The sequence below is a fragment of the Adiantum capillus-veneris genome, chromosome 21 (genome assembly GCF_014529385.1).
Source record: "Adiantum capillus-veneris isolate H3 chromosome 21, ASM1452938v2, whole genome shotgun sequence".
NCBI lineage: Eukaryota > Viridiplantae > Streptophyta > Polypodiopsida > Polypodiales > Pteridaceae > Adiantum > Adiantum capillus-veneris.
This window is the reverse complement of record NC_140951.1, coordinates 24,975,036-24,997,413: the sequence shown is the minus strand read 5'-3', so window position 1 is coordinate 24,997,413 and position 22,378 is coordinate 24,975,036. Positions and strand designations below refer to the sequence as shown.

The 22,378-nt window shown below is 41.8% G+C and overlaps 2 pseudogenes; both read left to right on the top strand.

The window, feature by feature from the left end:
• The first annotated feature begins 3,131 nt into the window (after positions 1–3,131).
• Positions 3,132–21,506, top strand: LOC147430669 (uncharacterized; annotated as a pseudogene).
• On the top strand, positions 15,692–20,096 carry LOC147430670 (uncharacterized; annotated as a pseudogene).
• Positions 21,507–22,378: the final 872 nt, after the last annotated feature.

Sequence of the window (22,378 nt, the reverse complement as noted above, 5' to 3'; positions counted from 1 at the left end):
TCTAATTCTTGAAGTTGTTTCTTGAGCTCTTTGAGCTCGGTATCGTTCATGCGGTAGGGGGCCTTTGCTGGAGGTGTGCTTCCTGGGAGGAGGTCAATTTCATGTTGAATTTGACGTGGAGGGGGTAGGCCGGGGGGGAGTTCTGGAGGCATGACATCCTTGTACTTCTGAAGGATGGGGGTAAGAGAGGGGTCACCCACTTTGACCTACTCGATGGTGATGGAGTTGAGCCTTGCTGTGGGCTGTTCCTTTGCCTGCATGATGCAGAGGTGGACTTGAGCTCCTTTCTTGAGGGCCCGCTCTGCTTGCTTTGCACTCATGAGGTTGAGCCTGGGGGAAGATGTCTCTGGGACCTTTTGTTTGCCTTTCATCGTTGCCAATTGAGCGGGGTCTTGGCGGTGGATGGGAGGGGGATTGGTTTGAAGATGCGCCTGGCGGGTGAAATCTTGCTGCGTTGTGAGTCTGGCACCTTGGACTGTCACTGCTTTGCCTTGATTATTCAGCAGTAACTGGTCTACCTTCATGCCTAGGAGTGCAATGAGGTACTTATCGTTGAAGGATAGACCAATGATTGTCTCAAAGTCATCCATTGGGACCACGATGAAGTCAAGGCGACATGTGAATTCACCCATCTCGATCCTGACTTGTCGGGCTGCCTTTACGTTGCTATCCTTTCCTTGGGCAAACTTAACTGTAGTTTCATTGACAGTGGTGAGGCGTAGGCCCAGGCGAGCGGCGCAATGCGGGGATAGAAAGTTGTGTGTAGCGCCTGAATCTACCATGATCCATTGTGGCTGGGATCCGATTGTTGCCTGGACATACAGGTTCTGGATGTCCGTTATCACTGCTGCCATGCATTGAGGGTGGGGGGATACCGCTCCAATCCGAAATTGTTGGTCAGCAATAGGGTCATCCGTTTCTTCGCTTCTTCTTTGGGGGGGGGGGAGGGTGGTTCTTCGATTTGTATGGTGTTGGCCCTGCTAGATGATGTTGAGGCCTGATTTCTCTTGCGGACACATGCGTAGTTGGGGCCGTGAGCAATCCTGCAGTCGCTGCACCAGACGCGGTCAGGGTGCGGGTTGTTATTAATGCCGTTGTAAGTATGGGAGGCAAAACTGTTGGGTGTGGGGTTGTAGGAGTTGCTCGCAAAAACGCTGCGTGGGACTAAGGCGCCATTTCCGCGGCCTAATCCCGGGTTGGAATTGGGTGGTGGGGGGCGGGTAACATTGCTTCTGTTATTCTGTACAAATCCGCGGCCTTGCCCAGCGGGTGGGTTAGGCCGGTGGTTGGGGGCAAAATTGTTGTTGCGAGGGTTATTTGGAGGCAAACCTGGTGTGGGTGTGTCGCGTAGCTTTTCTGCCATATTGGCTGCCACTTCCCAGGTGTTGGGACTCTGTTTTTCGACCTCTCGACGGGCCCAGTGCTTAAGGCCGTACAGGAACCCATGTAGCCTGTCTGTTGTGTGCATCAATGGGAGTTGGAGCATGAGTTGCCGGTATTTGACAATGTAGTCTGATATGTGGCCGTCTTGGCGTAGATCGCGCCACGAATCCCTGACTTTGTTGCCCTCATTCTCTGGGACAAAGTAGCTGAGCATGTCTCTTTGTAGGTCCTCCCAGTCCTCCCAGCGCTTTGATTGCTGTTCAGTGAGGAACCATACATAGGCGTCGTCGGCCAGAAAGGTTTTGGCCACTTGCACATATCTGCGTCTGCCTATGTTGTTCCACTGCATATAGTCTTCTACCTCGCTGAACTACTTGTTGAGTTCCAGTGAGGTGCAATTGCCTTTGTATTTCTCTGGGGGATTGGGTTTGAATTTTCTCAGTCTGTTTTCGTCTTCTAGATGTCTGTCCGGGCTGTAGTAGCGTCTTTCACTTTGATCGTCCTGATAATCTTCGTCTTCGGGTCGCGATCGTCTTTGTGTGTTACGCCGCGTGTTGACATTACTAGGACTCGGGCGGTCTTCGTATCGCTGGCCTAGCTGTGTTTGCAATAGGTCGCTCAGATTGGCGGACATCACGTTGATTTGGTGTTCTACGGAGGCCATGATGCGTGCCTCCAGTCTTTCTTCCATTGAGTCTTGGTGGTCTGGTCGTGGCTTCTTCTCTTTGTTCTTCTTCGGGGCTCTATGTAGTTCCTGTTCCGTCCTGTATCCTTCTTCATCTTCTTGATTTCCCGCCATTGGGGTGCGGGTGCTGTTGTGGCCGGAGCCGGGAGAAATTCAAAATGTCGAAAAATTGGGAAACTGTAAAAAAACGGCTTGAAAATGTTGAAAAAACTGTGAAACTGCGCAAAACGGGGTCCAAAACGATAAAAACCGCGAAAATCGGCTCAAAAACGGTGAAAACCGGTCCCAAATGGTGTAAGACGGGGTAAAACGAGGTAAAACGCTGAAAAACGATGGGGAACGTGGAGAATCGTGTCAAAACGGGACAAAACGGGCCAAGAATGCGGAGAACGCGGTGAAAACGGGGCGAAACGTGGGTCAAACGAGGCAAAACGGTGAAAAACTATAGGGAACGTGGAGAAAACGCAAGGAACGGGGCAAAACGGGGCAATCACGCAAGGGACGTGGTGAAACGGAGCAAAACGGGGCAACACGGGCCGAGAACGCGGAGAAAACGTGGAAAAACGAGGCAGACGGGCCGAAAACGTGGTGACAACCACGGGTCACGGGCCGACGTCGGGTCGGCGGGGACTCGAGCAAAAGCTCTGATACCAAGTGTGACGCCCTCGTTCGGGGCGTCGCGGAAAAGGGGCCGCACCGGCTCACCTGGGATGCGAACGGGACCTGCAGGCAAGCAAACGCATGTACAAGAACGCAACTTGAAAACTGAACGCAAGAGGGACACGAAAGTAAGGGACGCGAACGAATGATCAATATCATAAGAAAGTGCCGAATACAAGGGACGCAAGTAATCACTTGAAAACGGGGCTGGCAAGTTAGGGGAAGTGGCACATACTTCCCTTATACCAGACGTGGTCAGTGGCCATGGTTCTTTTCCCGCTTGGCAACGCCCTCGATCTGCATAGCTAGCTACACTCTCGACTCTCGAGTCCCTACCTCTTTTCTCCTGCCTCAATTCCTCCTTAATCCCATTCCCTCAGATTAAGCTCGCTTCTCCCTCTGCATGGCAGGCCCCCCAGCTGCTTCCTATCCGTTTGGCACAGGCGCAGATTGTCATGCTCGCCTCACCTCTCCTGCGTGCAGCAGTGGTGACCATGTCGAGCTTCTCCCCGACAATGACAGTTTCGCTCATGGCTTACTAGACCCAGCAGCCTCGACTCCATCCTCCAGCATTATGGGTTGGCTGCCTGTACTTCATGCCCGCCGTCATTCACCGGCTTCATCATTACCCCAGTTATAAGCCCCCTTCCTCTTCATGACATTTGGACTGGGCATTCCCCCAGTACAGTTTGCAAAGGATTGGATGGCGACATGTCGGTTCTTGAGCGGCAGGAGAGCTTCAATTTTCCTTTGCTCCTTGATGAAATCCCATCATTAAATATGCCAGAACCTGCATCAGTTATGGCTGTCTGCAACAACCAAGGTGCTGTTGCTCATGATGTGTATCAAGTTTGTGATGATTCTCTGGGTTTTCTGCAGCATTTCAATCAACCCAAGCTACCTCAGCTTGACTCATGTCTGCCGACGACATGCACGGAGGGAACGGTCTACGTGGCAGGAGCAATTTCCGGCCCCGAGGAGCTCTCGAATGATGTCACATCTACCTCATGGGTCTTACATCAGACTTCTAGAGTGCATCTTGAGTAAGGGGCACGTCCATTTAACATGGGATCGAATCAAATTTTCACATAATGTAATGGAAGTGTGATCTCAAATTACCCACAATGAATGCAAGCTGTGCTAACACAAGGAGCTTTGGACGTGTTTCTAGATAGCAAGTTAGAGTACATGCTCAATAATTCCTAGTTACAAGTAGGAGTTTTCACATTTAATCTAGCAACGAAGCTAGCAATTTTTTAATTCATCTAGCAAATCACAAACTCCTATATAGCAACTTGCTCTTGGACATGTTGATCTAGTAAGTTCATATAGTAAGTCATAAACTCCTATATAGAAACCTATTCTTGGACGTCCTTATCTAGTAAGTTATGAACTCCTATATAGTAGCCAGCTCTTTGGCATCCTCATCTGGTAGTTTATAAACTCCTATATAGAAAAGGGTGTTTCATCTAGTTATTTATCACTTACAATGGATCAAGTAATTGTAGTAAGTTTGTCTGCCCTAATTTCATTTTAGTAAAAATTCATTAAGCATAGTTAAACAACTAATTATTGAGAAATATCATGGTTACTCGTTCGATATCAATAAGTTTCTTAATTGATATATTTGTTACTAATACAAATAAGAAAACAAAATAAAGTCTCATAGTTGTAGACGAAGCTATAAAAGGAAAGGGATCAAAACATTTTACATCTCACACACTCTATCATTGATATGCAAGTACCACAACTGCACACATTGTCCTTAGAGAGGAAAAGATATTACAGAATGATGGAGATTATTGTAAATTTTTTGAATAATTTATGTTATATTCATCCAAATAATATTAATGATACAATTCTTAACACAAACTAGATCACAATCTATACGAAAAAAACATCCAATTCAAATGTAAGTTGGATACCCTACAAGTACAGTCCACGTTGTGTTGATTATTCAAAAGTCTCATTAACTTCTTCACAAGCTTGGGCCACTAGCATCAAGTTATAAATTTATTAAATCAAAATATTTACATCTTCCAGATTATGCTAGAATACAAGGTCAAAATATCAATGTGGAGGTATATTTAAAACCTAGATTTCTTCAAAGTTTTCAACAAGCTTAGTTGATAACACCAATTTAGGAATTTTGGGACTTATTCAAGTCCCATTTTTAAAAATGAGAGTTGAGCTGTAACATTTAATGGCCTAATAACTTATGTGTAGCGGAAATTAGCATGAACATAGGGGGCATTTCATTAGAATAGATTCCTAATGAGAATTACAAGAGTGCTTGGGTGGAGAGAGCAACAAAAAGCATAACACCTAGTTAGATAGCATCGACAATACTTTCAAAAGAGAGAGAAATTAAGCTATTGACAACAGTTGAGGACCGGATTTTCATGGAGCCGGTCCCCCCTCCAAAAGGCTTTGTATTATGGTTTCTCCCATCAAGAGAGACATTGTACAATACAATTCTTTGTGTTCCTTCAAGACTAGCTAGTGCAATGAAGATGGAAACTTCATGCACTAAGCAAAACACTTAACAAACACAACTTGAATTATCCCCGTTTCAGACCCAAGACCTCACACACCTTCAAAGATGGTGAGAGCTAGCAGGGTATGAGAGTAGATTGAGAGGAAGAAGAAGTATCTTACGAGAAAGATATACGTCTCCTCACATAATCACTCATATGTAGCATAGCTTAGCTTAGTAATTAGCTTGGTAGAGGAGATGAGCATGCATTGAAGCTTGGCTCTTGGTTGGATTTGCATCCACATGCCAAGAGAGTGTTGATGTAGGCTTCTATCTCACAAGCTTGGAGTAGGTGATGAGTTCTCCATTAAAGCTTGGGAAGAGATAGTCTTCTCTTTCTTCACACATGAGCTTGTGTGAGTGTGTGTGTGATAATGCCTTGCAAAAATCAGCCCCCTCTCTCTCTCTTGGGCGAGCCCTCTTGCTAATTGCTCTTGATGAAGCCTCATTGGCCCTCCCCAAGTCAAGCCAATTACAATTAAGCAGCATAAGTGATAGCCTTCTGACATGTGTCCCCCTTTCCCCTTTTGTGAGAGCTTTAGGTAATTAAATAATTAAACTAAACTCTCATTGGACCACTTTGCCTCCTGGCCAATAGGAATCAGGCAAGCCATGGGGCTCCTGAATGCTCATTGGACCCCTTGGGAGGCTGCCCAATAGTCTTCTAGGAGACTTAATTCTCATTGGTTTCTTTTATTAAATGTTTTTAAATTAATTAAACTAGATTTACTCTAGCTTAATTCTCATTGGTCCACTTCAAGGGTCATCCAATAGAAATTGGGCACACCTTGTGGGCATCTGGCCTAGGGAGCTGACATGTGTCCCTCATTCCCTTTGTGTAAAGGGAGCCTGTGTGTGTGTGTGTGTGTGTGGCTTTCTCTCTCATCCCCTACCTTTAGGGCTTGCCCCCTCCCATGTAGGGATGTGCAAAGACTTTTAGGGCACACACAAAGCATCCAATTTTCCCTAGGGTTGACCTTTGGACACAACCTTTGAATTTTGGAACCTTAGAATTTTGGAAGTCTTAATGGGCTGAACCTTAGGGTCTTTTCAGCCCATTGTTGCACATGGCTCTTTTGCAGATGGCCCCCCCTTTGGATCCCTATTTTCCCTCCTTTGGATCCCTACTGTGGCCGGTCTGCCAGCTTAACCAATATTCTAGCTTTTTCTCCCCTGGCCTTCCTTACATTAAATGATCAGTTTAATATGAGAAAATCATTTAGGAGAATTAGATATTGATTATTATGACATGAGCTTTGAGCTTTTATTGGCTTACTTTGAATACTCATACCCTTTGAATAACACCAAATTGTTACTAGAACACCGATTTAGGTTTCATTTTCAAAAGGGTCCCTGCAAGGTAACTCTTATTTGACACGTTAAACTATCTAAACACACAAAAAAACCACCATTAATCATAAAGAAAACATCAAGATAATTTGCACCTTTTCAAGTACATATCTTAAATAATTCATGCAAAAAAACAGTGGATTATTTTAATGCTATGACTCTAGAAGATCTTATCAAGTGCTGATTTTTTCTATTACAAAAACATGAACTGTCATGTTTTCTATTCGAATGTCATTGCTAGTTATTTGAACCCTTTGTTAGGGATTCACAAAAGCATTTTATTCATTTACTAAATGCAAGATACCAGACATCCTTACTAATATTTGGAGTTACACTTTGCAAACTTTATCCCTTCTTTTATCACAAGAAGTACATAGGCTTCAACACATTAGTATGGTAAGCGTAACAAGCTCTGTTCTATATCAAACTGAGGGTGAAAGAGAGAGTACATAAACGATCACAAGGACGTTGATGAATTTAACTAAATATTTTCTACAATGAGAAAGAGGTTTCTCCATATGGGTATGATTTGTTCCATCTTGCTAGCTTGTGATGATACTCTCTATTGACCAAATAGACACTTCGATAGCATGTGGTCAACTTCACCTTTTTATTGGGTCTAGCAACCTTAGTGTTGTGTTTGTGGCTCCTTAATAAGCTGTTTGTGATGTTATTGTGGCTCATGAGGTTTCTCTTGTTCATTGAAAAATCCTTTCACTTTTCGACATGCTATTCCACACATCCACATTATATTTTAGAGGTTCTTTCCATCAATGTGATGCACAAGTAGATCTACCTCAAGTCTCCATTGTACATGCAAACTTCAAGCTACTCATCTAGACCTCGTCTACAAATGTGGGGACTAAACCATTAGTTCATTTTTGTGTCACGCTCAAATTAAGATCTAGAGCATTATTCAAAAGATTCATTACTTTGTTAGCGTACAAGGTAAAATCACAGCACTGCGCTCTCATTAACCCACGTGGCTACTCTTTAAAAATGTGGGGACTAAACCATTAGTTCTTTTTTGTGTCACGCTCAAATTAAGATCTAAGCATTATTCAAAAGCTTCATTACTTTGTTAGCTCGGAGCTTTGTTTGCAGGTTTGTCTCTGGCCACTGTTTGAGAGAGAGAGAGAGAGAGAGAGAGAGAGAGAGAGAGAGAGAGAGAGAGAGAGAGAGAGAGAGAGAGAGAGAGAGAAGGCTATAAAGCGAGTAACATCTTTTTGACGCTCCTCCTTTCAACCAAAGCCATCATCACAGCACGTTATAATTTCCACACACATATTCACAGGAGTAATTGCTACAAGAGGCTGTGACTTTTTTCTAGCTAGTACTAGCTAAAGGAAGTAACAAGCATTGCTGGATGTGGGTCTACAGATTAGCCTTCTCTTTCTATGCTTTTCTTCTGTGCTCCAAAATAGTGTGCATTTACCCTACGCTTAAGCAACTTATTAGGAGATTAATTAGCTGCTATGGCCTGGAAGTCAAAATCCAAATGCAAAGTGAGGGCCTCTCTCCAGCTGCAATCACCTACGCACAGGCATCTAGAAGGCATGTGGCTCTGTCGCGCTTTTCTAATCGTTGCAGTCAAAATTTAGATGCAAGGTGAGGGCCTCTCTCATGTTGCAATCACCTATGCATGCATAGATGCAATCACCTACACAAGCATCACATGTTGCAAGATTTTTTAATCACACATCGATCACAGGCGTTGACGACTTTCAAATCTATCATGCTCCCTATCAGGTGTTCTGTTCACAATGTCAGCAGATGCGAAGCGAGGGCCTATGTTTCGATGCAATCACCTACGCATGCATCTTGAAGGCATGTGGCTCTTTGCAAGATAAAAGATGTCGTGCCTTGCACCGTCTTGGTCGACATGTATGCTTAATGTGGTGCGCTTGAGAAAGCACAAAAAGTGCTTGGAGTGTCACCTCTTGGAATGCATTAATTGTTGCATGTGCCCAACTAGCTATTGTACTGGCACCTTATACATGTTCACATGAAAGCAAAGAGCCATGAAGAAAAGACTACCTCGTTGACATGGTGAGCGCATTCTTCAGTAGCATAGAGTCTCTAGGCCAAAGCTCCTCCCTATTCATTCTAGCAATAGAAGGTCGACAATGTCTCTGTTTGCCTCATCGGCATATTGGCATCGACTTTCTTTTGCAGTGAAGCCTCTGTGCCTTCCCCGTGTAGCAATCATAGCAGCTTTGTGTGCAACAAGACCCAGTGGCTAGATGAATAGTATGTCCAACTTCAACTACCTTACTCAGCTTGTTTCTGCAAGTGCAACTAGTTATGACCAGCATTATGCCGCTCCAAGTATAGCACATGGAGATTCAACAACCCTGTGCCCTCGACCATCCTTCAATGTTCATGGAAATGATATACAACAGGTCCCATGCCTAATTCTCAAGATTCACACCATTTTCATTCCACGTAGTATGCCCGCGTAGCAGCAAGCCGGACAGACCCAGAAAGGAGTATCAAAGATCTTTCAAACCGTGGTTATATTTCATAGATCATCAAGCTGGACAGTACTTCAAATGCTTGCCGACATGATAGCACTCCCAAAGCTCAAATATTTCACTCAGATATCTCATCAACCTCCTCCATGGTCAATAGTATGATCGGGCGTTGTGCATGTCGAGCCATAGTGATCTTGATTCTTTGATGCGGCCTCCCTCGATGCTGTGTAGTCCTCTGCCAGTCGTGGGCGTCTGGATCTTAATCCTAGCTCTGTCGCTTGGTTGATCAATGTGCCTCTGGTGTGAGGAGAATGTGGGATCTACTGTGGTAGTAGCTGCTCCGATGGTTTAGTGCCCGCTCTAAAGAAGTCTGTGATCCGCCTTGACACTCACTAGCTTCTCCTCTTGTTAGGCTCTTTCTTTGCGTGCGCAGCTCGAGCAAAAAAAAATCCCAGGCATCGATTATTATCTCTGGTCCTCATTCCCCATGACTCTAGAGAGTGGTCCAAATCCCTCTCTGAACAAGCAATGGAAGCGGCCTCATATCTTATAGTTAACGGGACGTGTCCTAGCCTCTGTTGGTACTCCGTTGTATCAAAGCTGGTGTCTTGTCACAACGTCGTCCTTCGCAAGCTGGAGAAGACGCGCTATATAGAAATCCATCTTCGTGCCTAGCTCATGTGTGGGTTGTATCCAAGATCACAATTGTGTACCATAGTTACCCAACTCTGACAAGCCCCAAAGTGTAAGATCACAGCTCGAAGAGGTGAATGCACCCATTCGTAGGAGAAGGCCCACGTTCACACCTGAATTGAGTGGTAGTTTACATCTTGAATAGAGGGAGATCACTGATTCCTTTAGAGCACTTCAGAGCCAACTTATACCAGAGGTATATTAGTTGATTGAGCCATTGAGCTTAGAGAGCTCGATGCCTATGTCTACGAGGGAGACCACAACATCAATGGAGGCTCCATAGAGGATCATGACAATTCTAGAACGACATATATGGGAGACGCTCAGTACGACTATTTGCATTGGCGGACATTGACCCGATGCCGGTGTCCTTGGGCATTGATGATGATGATTTTAGTCTCACTTTATGTCAGTTTTTTTTATACCAAGGCATTGGATTAGATCCATCAATATTAAAAAAAGGACCTTTTGAAGAGGCCAGTTGTATTAACATTTTATTTCATTTCATTCATTCTCTCTCTCTCTCTCTCTCTCTCTCTCTCTCTCTCTCTCTCTCTCTCTCTCTCTCTCTCTCTCTCTCTCTCTCTCTCTCTCTCTCTCTCTCTCTCTCTCTCTCTCTACCCTATCGCTATCGCCAGCACATCTTTCTGCACGCGAGAAACCTCACCGCTTTGCTAATTGCAACTTGCGAAGCTAGCTGCATCCATGGCGCCCTGCATTTAGCAGTCGAGCTGCACCGCGCCAATCGACAGCTAGCCGTGCGAGCTGCTGCTCAAGCTCCCTTCTCATTCGCTGCCCTCCCAGCCGACGTCCACGAGCTGCAAATTCGCAAGTTCTTCGCAAATACACCATCTTCGCAAGGTCTGACACACAGTGTATGTTGTTAAGCAATAACTACTTCCATTGTCCATGGAAACACATGGCTGTGTTTCTGTGATTGCCTCGTTGCAGTCTCCAAGTGCATATCCAGAACGTCGGCAGGGCTGATCACTTGAACACCACACCTAGAAGCTTTCTGCTGCCAGGACCTATATATGATCAGACCAGTTCGAGTTTGCAAAACTAGACTTGTCTGAGTTCTCAGGACGTGACCAAGTAAAACAGGCTAATGTTGTTTTCTTTGTGCAGCAATAACGAGTACATCCACTGGAAGATGATTACGCCAACATAGGTTCACCACATAAAAGAATCCCAAAAGCGAAGTTCTGCAAGCCCACGTCGTCCCCACTCGATCTGCAACAAATTTCTAGCAGTAAGTTTTTTGACACATAGTCACTCTCACTCACTCCGAGAGAGAGAGAGAGAGAGAGAGAGAGAGAGAGAGAGAGAGAGAGAGAGAGAGAGAGAGAGAGAGAGAGAGAGAGAGAGAGAGAGTATTTTCTACAGAGTCTGTTTTTCAAGTCATTTTTTTCTTGCATTCATGCATGTCAATAGGTTCTACATTACTCTGAGCAAATGCTGCATCAGATCAGTATCCTTCTAATTGTAAAGCTTGTGTGCTTGTTGCAAAGCTACAATATGACACAATTGGCTAGAACATAAATCCAAAAACGTTAGCTTATCCATCCTAATAGAAAGCACGTGTTCTCCATGTGTCATGGACTCTGGCTCAGACAGGTTTAGACCACCGTCCACAAATAAAATGGTCCACACTATGGAATTGTGTGCAACTTGCCAAATATTTTTGTGTCAAAGTGTGGAGTGCAATAAGGAAATATGACACCAAGAGGAGGGCAACAAAGAGAGAAAAACGCAAAAGAAGAGAAGTGGCTACTAAAATAGGACGGACTCATGAGAGAGACACTATGTGAAGGCAGGCATATTTGTTCAGCTTTATACAAGCTGCTCAACCTGTTGCTACCCCATCCTGGCCAGCTAGCATTGTCTGACCGACACAGCCTTGAGTGCCCCTGCCCTGCCTTCCCTTTGTTGCTCGTAGCACCTGCCGTCTGTTGTGTTGGCTGTCACTCCTTTCTTGTAAGCCTTTACATCACCCTCGCTTGTGTCAAGTAAACAATGACACCCTGTTGGCTCCAAATGTTGGCACCTCTTGTGGTATTTCTTTACTCTTACTGCACTTGAGAAAACCTGTAAACAATGACACCATATTGGCCCCAAAGGTTGGCACCCCTTGCCGCTCTTGGAAGCCCACGTGCACTCTCCACACCATCTTCGAGGACCCCCATTTCGCAGCTCCTCCTACTTCCTTTGCTAAGATCGCGTGCTGCTTCTCGCTCAATCAAACCGCTAGCTAGCGCTACAGTGCAGCCCGACTTGCGTGCCCACTACATGTTGTATTAATAAGCTGCCTTTTAATATTCACTTCCTAGCTATTTATCTATATTGAACTGCAATATATTATCTCCTCTCTACAAGGTTATTCCCGCAACGTCAAATCAAAGAAGGCCGTAATCGTCAGGTGGTCCGTGCGAAGCTGCAAAGAGTATAGTGGTTCGCTTCTTTGAAACATCTGCTAAGAGCGCCCTCTGCCAGCAACAGCTGAGCGTCCAAAAGCCAGCTGCGCGCCGCTGCACAGGGCCCGACTCATGATCATATGAGCTGCATAATATAAAGCTGCGTGCCCACCTGCTGTAAGCTCTTGCTAGCTAATTAGCTGGATACTGCATTCGACTGCAATATAAATCGTCTGTAGGAGGTTATTACTGCGACATCAAATCAAAGAAGGCCGTACAGCTCGTTATCTTGTCCGCGCGAAGTTGCAAAGAGTTATACGGTGGTTTGCCGCCCTAAAACATCAGCTATGACCGCCTTTTGCAGTAGCTAGCTGAACGAATTCCTATTGCAAGCCTTCGGACGTGCGCGTCTTCGGTTCGTTGTGCGGCGCAATTGGTGGCGGACCGAATTGGAAGCTAAGCATCGTCTTTGGATTAGTGCCGCCTTAACAAGTTTCCATTACCAGCCAGGTATTTATTTCCAATTTTTTACCAATGCTCGAAAAAAACATTTTTTCAAAAACTTGCCAAACCTACATATGTGAAACAACACAATTTGAAGGTTTTTATACCAAATTACAGTAAATTTTTCCAAATTTTGTAGGTTTTCTCACTTTCAAATATAAAATTTAGAGGTAAATCTCCAAATTGGTAGGTGGGATTACACTAAACCTAGGTTTTTTTCGAGCTTTGTAAATTTCCACCAAAGAAAATACATTTCTTAGCCAAACAGAGGAATGGCACAAATTGGTAATTTCAAGCATCAAATCATGTCGGTTTTTATGTCAAAAAAATGAAGCCTTTATCACAATATTCTACAAAGTGTGCACCTTTTATTTGCATTTACGATTGTATTGAGGGAATGTAAATGCTGCTGGTATTGAAATTAGAATTGGAATGTAAATGCTATTGGTATTGAAAGTTCATTTGGAAATGGTGGTTGGTGCCATAGTTGGGAATGGTATAAATTCATCAATTCAATTTAACATTGCACTCTAGAGTCTTTGTTTGTACTCTTGTTTGTAGCGCGAGACCCTAAAGGGTCTTCCCTAACGACCCTAAAGAGTTGTATTTTCTACAAAAATATATTCATTTTACATTGTACTTCTTTGATTATTTTAAGCCTCTGCTTTGTAGGTTTGTAGTAGTATTCATGTCTAGCTGTATTTAGCTTACATTAGGTCTTGAGAATATAGCTTGATGTGAATTATTCAATGTGAATTGTAAATTGCGAGGGGTAAGATTAAGCTTTCAAGTTGAAAGGGGTGTCACTCTGACTAGCCATTGTTGCTTGTGGTATCCACAACAGATGGCTGGTCAAAGTGAGCAAACACTATGTGATGACATTGATAGTGAAAGTATAAGTGAAGTGCGAGAATATCCTATAGAGAAACGCAGAGAATTTGTAGACTTGCAGTCACAAATCTTATTTCATGAGTTTGGGCAGGATAGTGCTTGGCCAGAAGACCAATATCTATTGTTTGGAAGGTCTGGGAGAAAATGGAATGTTTTAACCATTTTCATTGACGATGTAATGGCATGGGATGTAAATGTAAAGCTTTTGACTCTCAAGAGGAAGCTAGGACTTGTTGACCGCTACAAGGTAGTGTACCGCTCAAACAAGGATACCATGTCTATGGTCACCTTGATGGACAGAGCGAAAGTGATAGGACATATTATTCCTAGAAGAAAAATTATTTTGTATCGACTGCCTCCACCATATCCCACTGCACAACCACCTTATTAAGTTTACTATGTACTCTCCTTGCAAAATGGATGACTATTTCAGCATCTCTTAATAATATTTGATCACTAATGTACTCATTTAAAGGTGTTTATGTTGTACGTTCTTTGATTTGTACAAAATTTCACACGTATATTTATATTTGGTCTGCAGTCATGGGCACAATAACTTCTTGGAAGTGCGCGTGTAATTATAAGTGTTCACACTCTATTAACGGTTGGGAGTTGGTGTCAAAACGGACCTTTTATTTTCATCAAAATCAAGACTCATTAGGAAAGCTACATCCTTCTGTGACCAAGCGTAGAAGGGTACAAAGTGACATTTATTTGGATGTCACACATAACATCACAGAACGAACAGAAGATCGACATGTAGAAAGAACTGAAGAGTCCACTAGTGATGGAAGGAAGGCTTTCTGCAACTGTTCTTTCTATTGCTATGGCAGGAGGTTTGTGCATACTTCAACCCTTTATCGACACCAAATTCTTTCAAAGAGATTTGGGAGCTTGAAGCTCCATTTTGGTTTAGATGTGCCACATGTAGCACCTTCCTGGAGTGAAGGTCTCAACGTGGAGGAAGAGAAAATGGAAGATTCAAATGGCGGTGACCATCATGCAGATGGTGACGACCATTTACAGGCTGATGCTAGCGTGCAAGATAGCAGGGAGGAAAATGAGGAAGGGACATCTATTGTTCTCTTTGAACTAATAGAGAGAATAGTAGAACTTCAAAGTTTATGGGATGCACATAAAATGCCGATAGGTGTTCAAGATCAAATGCTACGTCTTCTGTTTGGTGACCTTGGTGGAGCTAGGGTAAAGAACTACTCTTCGAAAAGAAGCCTAGCTAAATTGTTGGTTTAGTTGCCAAAGACATGGGAAGGTGAGCTTGGAGGGGTACAAGTACCCGCGTGCTGGGATCAATTACAAACAATGTTGAAAGGTTTGGGGATGGTGACTGCCTCTTGTTATCGTATTTGTACAGGAAGTAATGGAGCAAAGCACGCACCAGAACTTCTATACCCAAGTATAGAGGACAACTTTGTAGGAGAGGTTCTAAGGTGTGCCTGTTCAGGTGCTTCAAACTCCAAAAAGCTTAAACGTGACTGTATTACTTGCTGTGAAAAGTGCAGAGTATACACAAAGCCAAGAAAGTCAATGCTTTCTTTTGATTATATTCCAATAGGACCTCAACTGAAGCTTCTTACAAGGACTAGAACCTTTTGTCATGAGCTATTGAGTTTGTGGCGCCATAAAAATCAATGGTGTAAGGGAGATGCATTTTCTACGGGAAGGCATATAAAGGAATTTTGGGATGGAACAAAATTCCAAGGAGTGAAGAACTTTTGGGACCCATTGTCAACATATGAGCTGCCAGTTGTTTGCTCTACACCTGGATGTAAGAAGTCTTACACGACTTTTCCCTTTGACAAACGCTCTCAAAAACTTGAAGATGCATGGGATGCTGATCGAGCAGTGTACACTTTTATCTGCTCCAAATGCAAGGAAGAAATCGAATGTGAGAAAAGGTTGTGCAAGGTAATGATGTCTATCTTCCTCTTTTTCTTAGCAAAATATACACTGAATGTCCTTACTTACTCTGATTGTTGGTGTGCATAATCAGGGTGACCCTAGAAATATAGCTCTCTTGTTGCATTGGGACGGGTTTCAAACTTCAAGAACCACACAAAAAAGTTGTGGGGTTGTGGAGATTATGGTGCTCAATGCTGGAAAACAAAACTCTATGGATATCATGCCAGTCTTGTTTATTCCAGAAAGCTGCAAAAAGATTATTAAGTCTTCCGGCGATGTCTTCGGATCATTTCTGAAACCATTAGTGGATGAGTTGGAATCACTGTATATTGATGGAGTGGATGTATTATATGAGTATCCACTAGAAAACATCTTTGATGATACGAGGGTGGAATCTAAATTCTGTAAGATACGAATTATGGTTATGATGGTTACCGGAGACCATCCGGCCCAATGCAAGATTGGCTTGTTCAAAAATGGGGGACAAGAGTTCTGCAAGAGAGATAAGCCACATGCATCACTTGCAAGAGATAGGCCTGGACTAGAAGGGAGGTATATTTACAATGAAAATCGCTTACAAGTCAGATACCCACCAGTTGCAAGAACAACAAACGAGATGGTTCATGCCATAGCTGAGGCAAAGAGGTGTTGTACTTTTGCTGAGAAGGATGAGATTTGGAAGAAAGCTGGTTTATCATGGGAGTCAATACTTTGGAGACTCTTTGACTTATATGGATTTGACCCCTCTCTTGACTTGGTTTTTGATGTAATGCACACCTTGTCTCTAAATGTTTTCAAGAAGTATATTGCACACTTATTCCAGAATGCAGATTCTTCAGTGAAGAAAAATATTGATAAAGCCACTTTGACTGTTACAAAATTGGCACCAGCATCTATTCGCTATGGTCGGTGGCCAAACTCACCAAGTGTCTATTATGAATCCTTCAAGGCGGAAGAGAATCAAAAGTTTATGCAATGGTGTCTACCATATATTCTAAGAGTCGTAGATGGTATTCCGCATGAGATGCAAACTTTAGGAATCTTGTTGGTGGACATAGCACATAGCTTTTATGGCTACAGTCGAGAACATGGAATGTCGGCTACTGACATTCAGGTTATCAAATCCTTGATGCAATCTTGGAGAATCCGAAAGGAGGAATACTCAGGAGCAAACTCATCACCCTTGGAGCATGTAGCTGGAAGTGGGGAACTACTTGAGGATATTTTGCGGCATGGACTACATGACATATATTGGTGCTATATGTTCGAACGTTTAGTGAAAGCGTACAGTGCTATCAAAACAAATAGCATAAATGATGAAGCATCTTTTGTACAATTCTATCTGAGAATGTTTTTCACAAAAGTATTCCAAGCAATCCAACATGATAAAGATGCCCTGCTACCTTGTGATAGAGTCCTACAACAATTGCATAGTGTATTGGGTCAAACTACTGCAGCTGATTGTGCAATCGGGGCCTCCATTGAGTGCTGCACTTCACATCTTGATGGACTATTCAACGTTACTTCTATTGGAAAGGCAAGATCGTTGTGGAACGACATCTTAAAGTATGGCAAGAGAGCATCTTGTACTGATAACATTCTTATGAAGGGTATTGCAATATCAAAGAGGAGGGGTAATTATAGGGTTCCAACATCTGAGGAGGTTACCTACTTAAGGAGCTTTTGGAACATCGATGATGAAATCTTTTCATTTGGTGATGTGCAAACATATGACAAAGTCTTCTATAAAGGAGAAATTTTCAAGATTGGCAATGATGTAGTTGTAAAGGTGGACGCGTTAGACACCTTGTTTGAGGAGAGAGGTCATTGGAAAGCTTGCATAACCTCTTTCTTCTCCATGCAGCTTGATGGGAAAGCAATGATGTTTTTTGGTGCAACTTACTACAAACAATGTATTACAGGAGACAATTATTCAGAGGAACTAGTCATAGATACAATGACTGGAATGAGCATTCTTCAGAAAACACCGCTTCCATTTACTTGGGATAGTGTGCGGCCTATCTATTCTTTGCTTCATAAATTTATCCCATTGCCATTACCGAGGAGCCAAAGATTGATTGCATATGAAGTTAAGGACCTAAAGCAGAGGGCTAAGCTACTAATGGAAGGCAATTGTGGGAATGTACCCTTGTGGTTGGAGCATGATGACATTGTCAAAGTCCGTTTAGAAAACAATGGTACAATACAATTCAAGCATGCTGTTGTAAGATGTGTACAATGTGACAGCAAAATCACAAAGCTTGCTATTTTGAAATCTGATGCAAGTGATCCTCATATATGGAAAGTTCATGAGGAGGAAAACACATGGAGAGATTGGGATTCTTGTGTTCTTTTAATCAAAGATTGGATTGTACTAAAACGTAAAAAAGTTAGAAATCTTGGAGAAAGTGATCGATGGATCCCTATTTTATGGAGATGTCCATAAGTCAAGGACATGAGAAAAAGACATTCATAAAGTACTTGATCACATAAGGCTTTTTCTATTAGAGAATTAAATGATTTTGTGGTTTGAATTTTATTATATGGTTGAGCATTGTTCTCTCTATGATTTATTTTCATCTTAACTTTTTGTATTGTTCGAGTTATATCTCAAGTGGCACAAATTGAAACTTTTTGGAGTCTATCTTATCTGCATATGTCGACTACTCTTGTAGGGCTCGCATGGATCTTCCACAGTCAATTTTTCAGCAACTAGTTTCACTTCCTCATGAGGAGACTGTGAAACTACTCGACGCTTGGAGGGAACATCACTCTTTGGGTAACAAAAGGGTTGTTGGTAACTCAACTAGTTCTCTTCCATATGATCCGATCATATATGATCAAGTCTTTAGAGCTCCTCCTCCTAAACATAGAGAGCACAATAAGTTGTATGGTAGAGAATTTCTTAAAAAAGAGAATCATGGTCAGTATAGAGTGTTGTGTGCAAATTATGGGATGGTGCGAGGGTGGTTTGCAAAGGTAGGGCCAATTGCAGATTTGAGACATAATAGCAAGGGTAAAGATATGGTTTTGAGTATCATCCGAGAGAAGATGGGTGAGCTAAAGCCAGTGAAAGTATATGGTGTGGAATATTTGTGGAAAGAGTCCGACATTTACAATTGGTGTATAAAGTCATTGGCGTCCAAAAGAAAGTGGACCAAACAAAAGGCTTGCAAAGGCGCTATAATGGTATAAGTTTTTGTATTATCTTTTTATTTTGCTTTCAAATCATATGCTATGTAGATGTTTATCTTATTCTTGAGTTATGTTACATTTTTAAGGATACTCATGATGTTCAAGAGCTTGACAATGATGGTGTAGAGAAAGAGACAGAATTATCATCAAAGGTAATAGTATAGAATGATTTTTAAGAGTTTTGATATTAAGTTTCTTATTGAGTAATTTTTATTAGAACGAGGATGCTTCCAAGCAAAGTTATGATGAGAACTTTGTAGATGTGGTAGAGGGCGATAAAGACATCTCAGAATCCACACTGGTAATTGATATATACTATTCTTTATACAAGTGTAATGCCGATCTTTTAAGATTTTTTAAAGTTTTGTGTATGTCTTATGTATTCAGAAAGAACCTGATGTATACATTCCAGAAATATCTTGGGACAATGATGAAAATCATATGGCTGCATATGAGGTATATGAAGATCATGCTACTTCTTTTGCTCTCTCTCATTTCATATTTACATGATGATTTATTTATGTGAAAATGTTGGCTTAGGAGTATCAAAATTTTATGAAAGAAAATATCTTTTCTAGTGCACTAGGAGATGTGGATTCAATGTCTTTGTCTGCTGGTGATAAGTCTCATGAAACTTCAATCGATAAGCCGGTGAGATTTTGTTCATGTTTTTTTCCCATTGTGTAACATTTTTAGAGATGTAAAAAATATCAAGTTGTGTTTTTTGTGTTGGTAGATATCGGATAAGTTAAATAAAGTTGAAAAAATTGCATCTAAAGGGTGCGATGAAGAGCATTCTAGAAAGAGTACTCGAAAACGGAAGGTATTCAAATTATACTATTAAACTAATGCTAATTGTAAACTTGTTAAATAAATGTCATTAAAGTAAGCTTGGGTTATGTCTTAGGCTACAACTAAGCTTGCTGAACTCCTTCAAAAAAAAAAAGAAGGGTCAAAAGCTAAGAGGATTCAAAAGTCAAAGGTAGCTGTTTTGTTTTTTGTTGATGGCTCTAAACACTTATACTATGGTAATAAATCTAAAGTAATGTGTCTTGTCTCTCTTTTTAGGATGTTGAGAAAGATTGTTTTTGTTTTTAATGAGAAGGCTACCTTGGAAGTGCAGGTTTGTTTTCAATCTTACAAATATATCTTATGCTTACTCTCGAAAAGATTGCAACCATATTCTCTAATTTAACTCTTTATTGTGTAGGCACGCAAACTCACTAGAGAAGATCAAGAAACCATTCTGATGAAATGGTTTGGGGTTAGAAGAGTGGAAGAAGTGTATCCATTTGTGAAGCCTACTTACATGGCTTTAAAAAAAACGAACTCCTTTTTTTGTAGAAAAACGTGTGAAACTAGCTCTTCTACTATGTGTGAAGATTTGGTAGCTTGGCTTTTATTAGAAAGCATGATGATTGTAAGACTTGAAAAGATTGGCTCTCTTTCTTTGAAGGATGTAGAAGTAGCTAATGATAAAGACTAATGGTTGTATGATGGACTTTGTAAGAATTTTTGAGAGACATCTATATGAAAGTGATCATTTTTAGTTTTCTATTTAATCTTTATCTTTTTTAGTCAAAAAGTATGTGCTATTTTGTATATGTTATGTTAAATTGATTATTTATGTGGATTATTATAATACAACTACATAGATAGCATTGTGTGGTTACAACTATGTAGATGAAAGAAGAATTTCTTACTATATGGTTAGTTAAAACTCCCATATAGCTATAATATTATGGCTACAGCCATATAGGAGAATCCGAGTCAAACTAGTAAGAAATATTGCTATATGGTTACTTAAAACTCCCATATAGCTATAATATTATGCTTACAACCATATAGGAGTATTCTCATTATTACTAGTTTGCACTCTTACTAGATATGTGTATTCAATCTAGTAAGTTGCCTAGTAATTATATTTTTTTTGCTATATAGAAATGCGTCCAAAGTTCCTTGTGATATAACCTGCCAGTATTCTATTCGTGAAACCTATGTATCACATGATCTGCATCACCATAGAGGTACTAACTATTGAGTAAATTGGGCATTCACTGGTGTCTTCTAAGCAGTTGTCAGCCTATTAATTTCCTCTTATGCTTCTCTTAATAGATGTTGAGGTCGATGTCTCTTGGTTGCATGGAAGTTTAGTTTTGTTCTCCATGACGATCAGCTAATATATATTGGGGTGAATTCTGGCAGAGCACCAGCCTTACCTGCTCTGTTTCATGGGATCGTTGCGGCGCAGAATTCCCATGATCAAAGCATCTATGAGGGTGAAGACAAGGGTTCTGTGCATGGCGGTAACCAAGCGGCAACCAGGCTTAACAGGAAAGAGTTCAATACGCTTGCATGGGCGAAGGGTGGGCAAGATGGAGGCATCAAGCCAAAAGAACAGCCTAGATAATGATAGTTATCAAATATTAGGATCGGTTTGTGAAGATTCTATTTTATTTGCTAGGTGAAAGTTCCCAGAGATCCACCGCATTTCTTCTCTGCAATTGGTGAAAGTAATAGGGATTCGTATTCTTGATGGTTGGTGGTGGCTTTTTTGCCTGGATGGTAGATGTTCAGGAATATGTTTCTTAGCTGCACGTAAGTTTTGGATCGTTGTTGTTGTGATAACAATCGTTTAACTCATGGGAAATTCTGGCAGAGAGTCGATGTCGCCCTTTGCATTTCCCGGGGTTGCTGCAGAGGACATGGGCTTTGTGCATGGTGGGAACCAAGCAGCAAACAGGTTCAACAAGACACAGTTTTATAGAGAGACGGATAGGCTTTCATGGAGGAGGTGTTAAGAGAAAAAAGCAGCCTAAGTAATTGATAAATGTAAATGGAGAGCCACTACGGTGCATTTTTTTGTGAAATTGGGCTTTTGGGGTCATTTTAACAATAAGGATTTGCCTGGTTGAGGTGTTCATAAAGCTGATGATGATGATGATGATGGGTGTATGTGTGTTGCATACATATGATGGTGGATGCATGGTGACAATTTTACATAAATGCTTGCAAATCCAATGCCTAACGATCAGTAGTAGTATTGGCCCAACAATGCAAAATTTTCAATTATAAAACCATAGTGATGCTGAATCAAGTGCTCCATGTCCTTGGCAACCTCAACTAGTCACACAACTTCTATAACTCCGAATCAACTATTCAGCATTCTTCTTTATTTTAACCAATTGGGCAACTCCATTGACGATGAATCAATGGCTTCGTGCATTTGATGACACACAAGAGAGCAAAGCATGCCATGTTTGATCTAGCATGTCAACCTCATACTCTCCATCCCATTGGCTCTTGTAGAGCTTGAAAGATTGGAGCCAAATCAAACAAGTACGTGACTGCAAGCAAAGCATGGAAGTTTACACGTAGAAGATTATGTTGTTGGAATTGACCAACTAGAAAGGTTATCTACAATATTACTGATCCCCTGTGCTTCAGAGTACCCTGAATGTATTCAAGACCTGCTTCATCATCACAAACAGGTCAAGTACATGAAACTATTATAGAACATGGTTGTGTGCTTCAGAGTACCCTGAATGTATTCAAGACCTACTTCATCATCACAAACAGGTCAAGTACATGAAACTATTATAGAACATAGTTGTGTGTGTGTGTTTGAGAGAGAGAGAGAGAGAGAGAGAGAGAATGTGTTGTGAATGTTCCC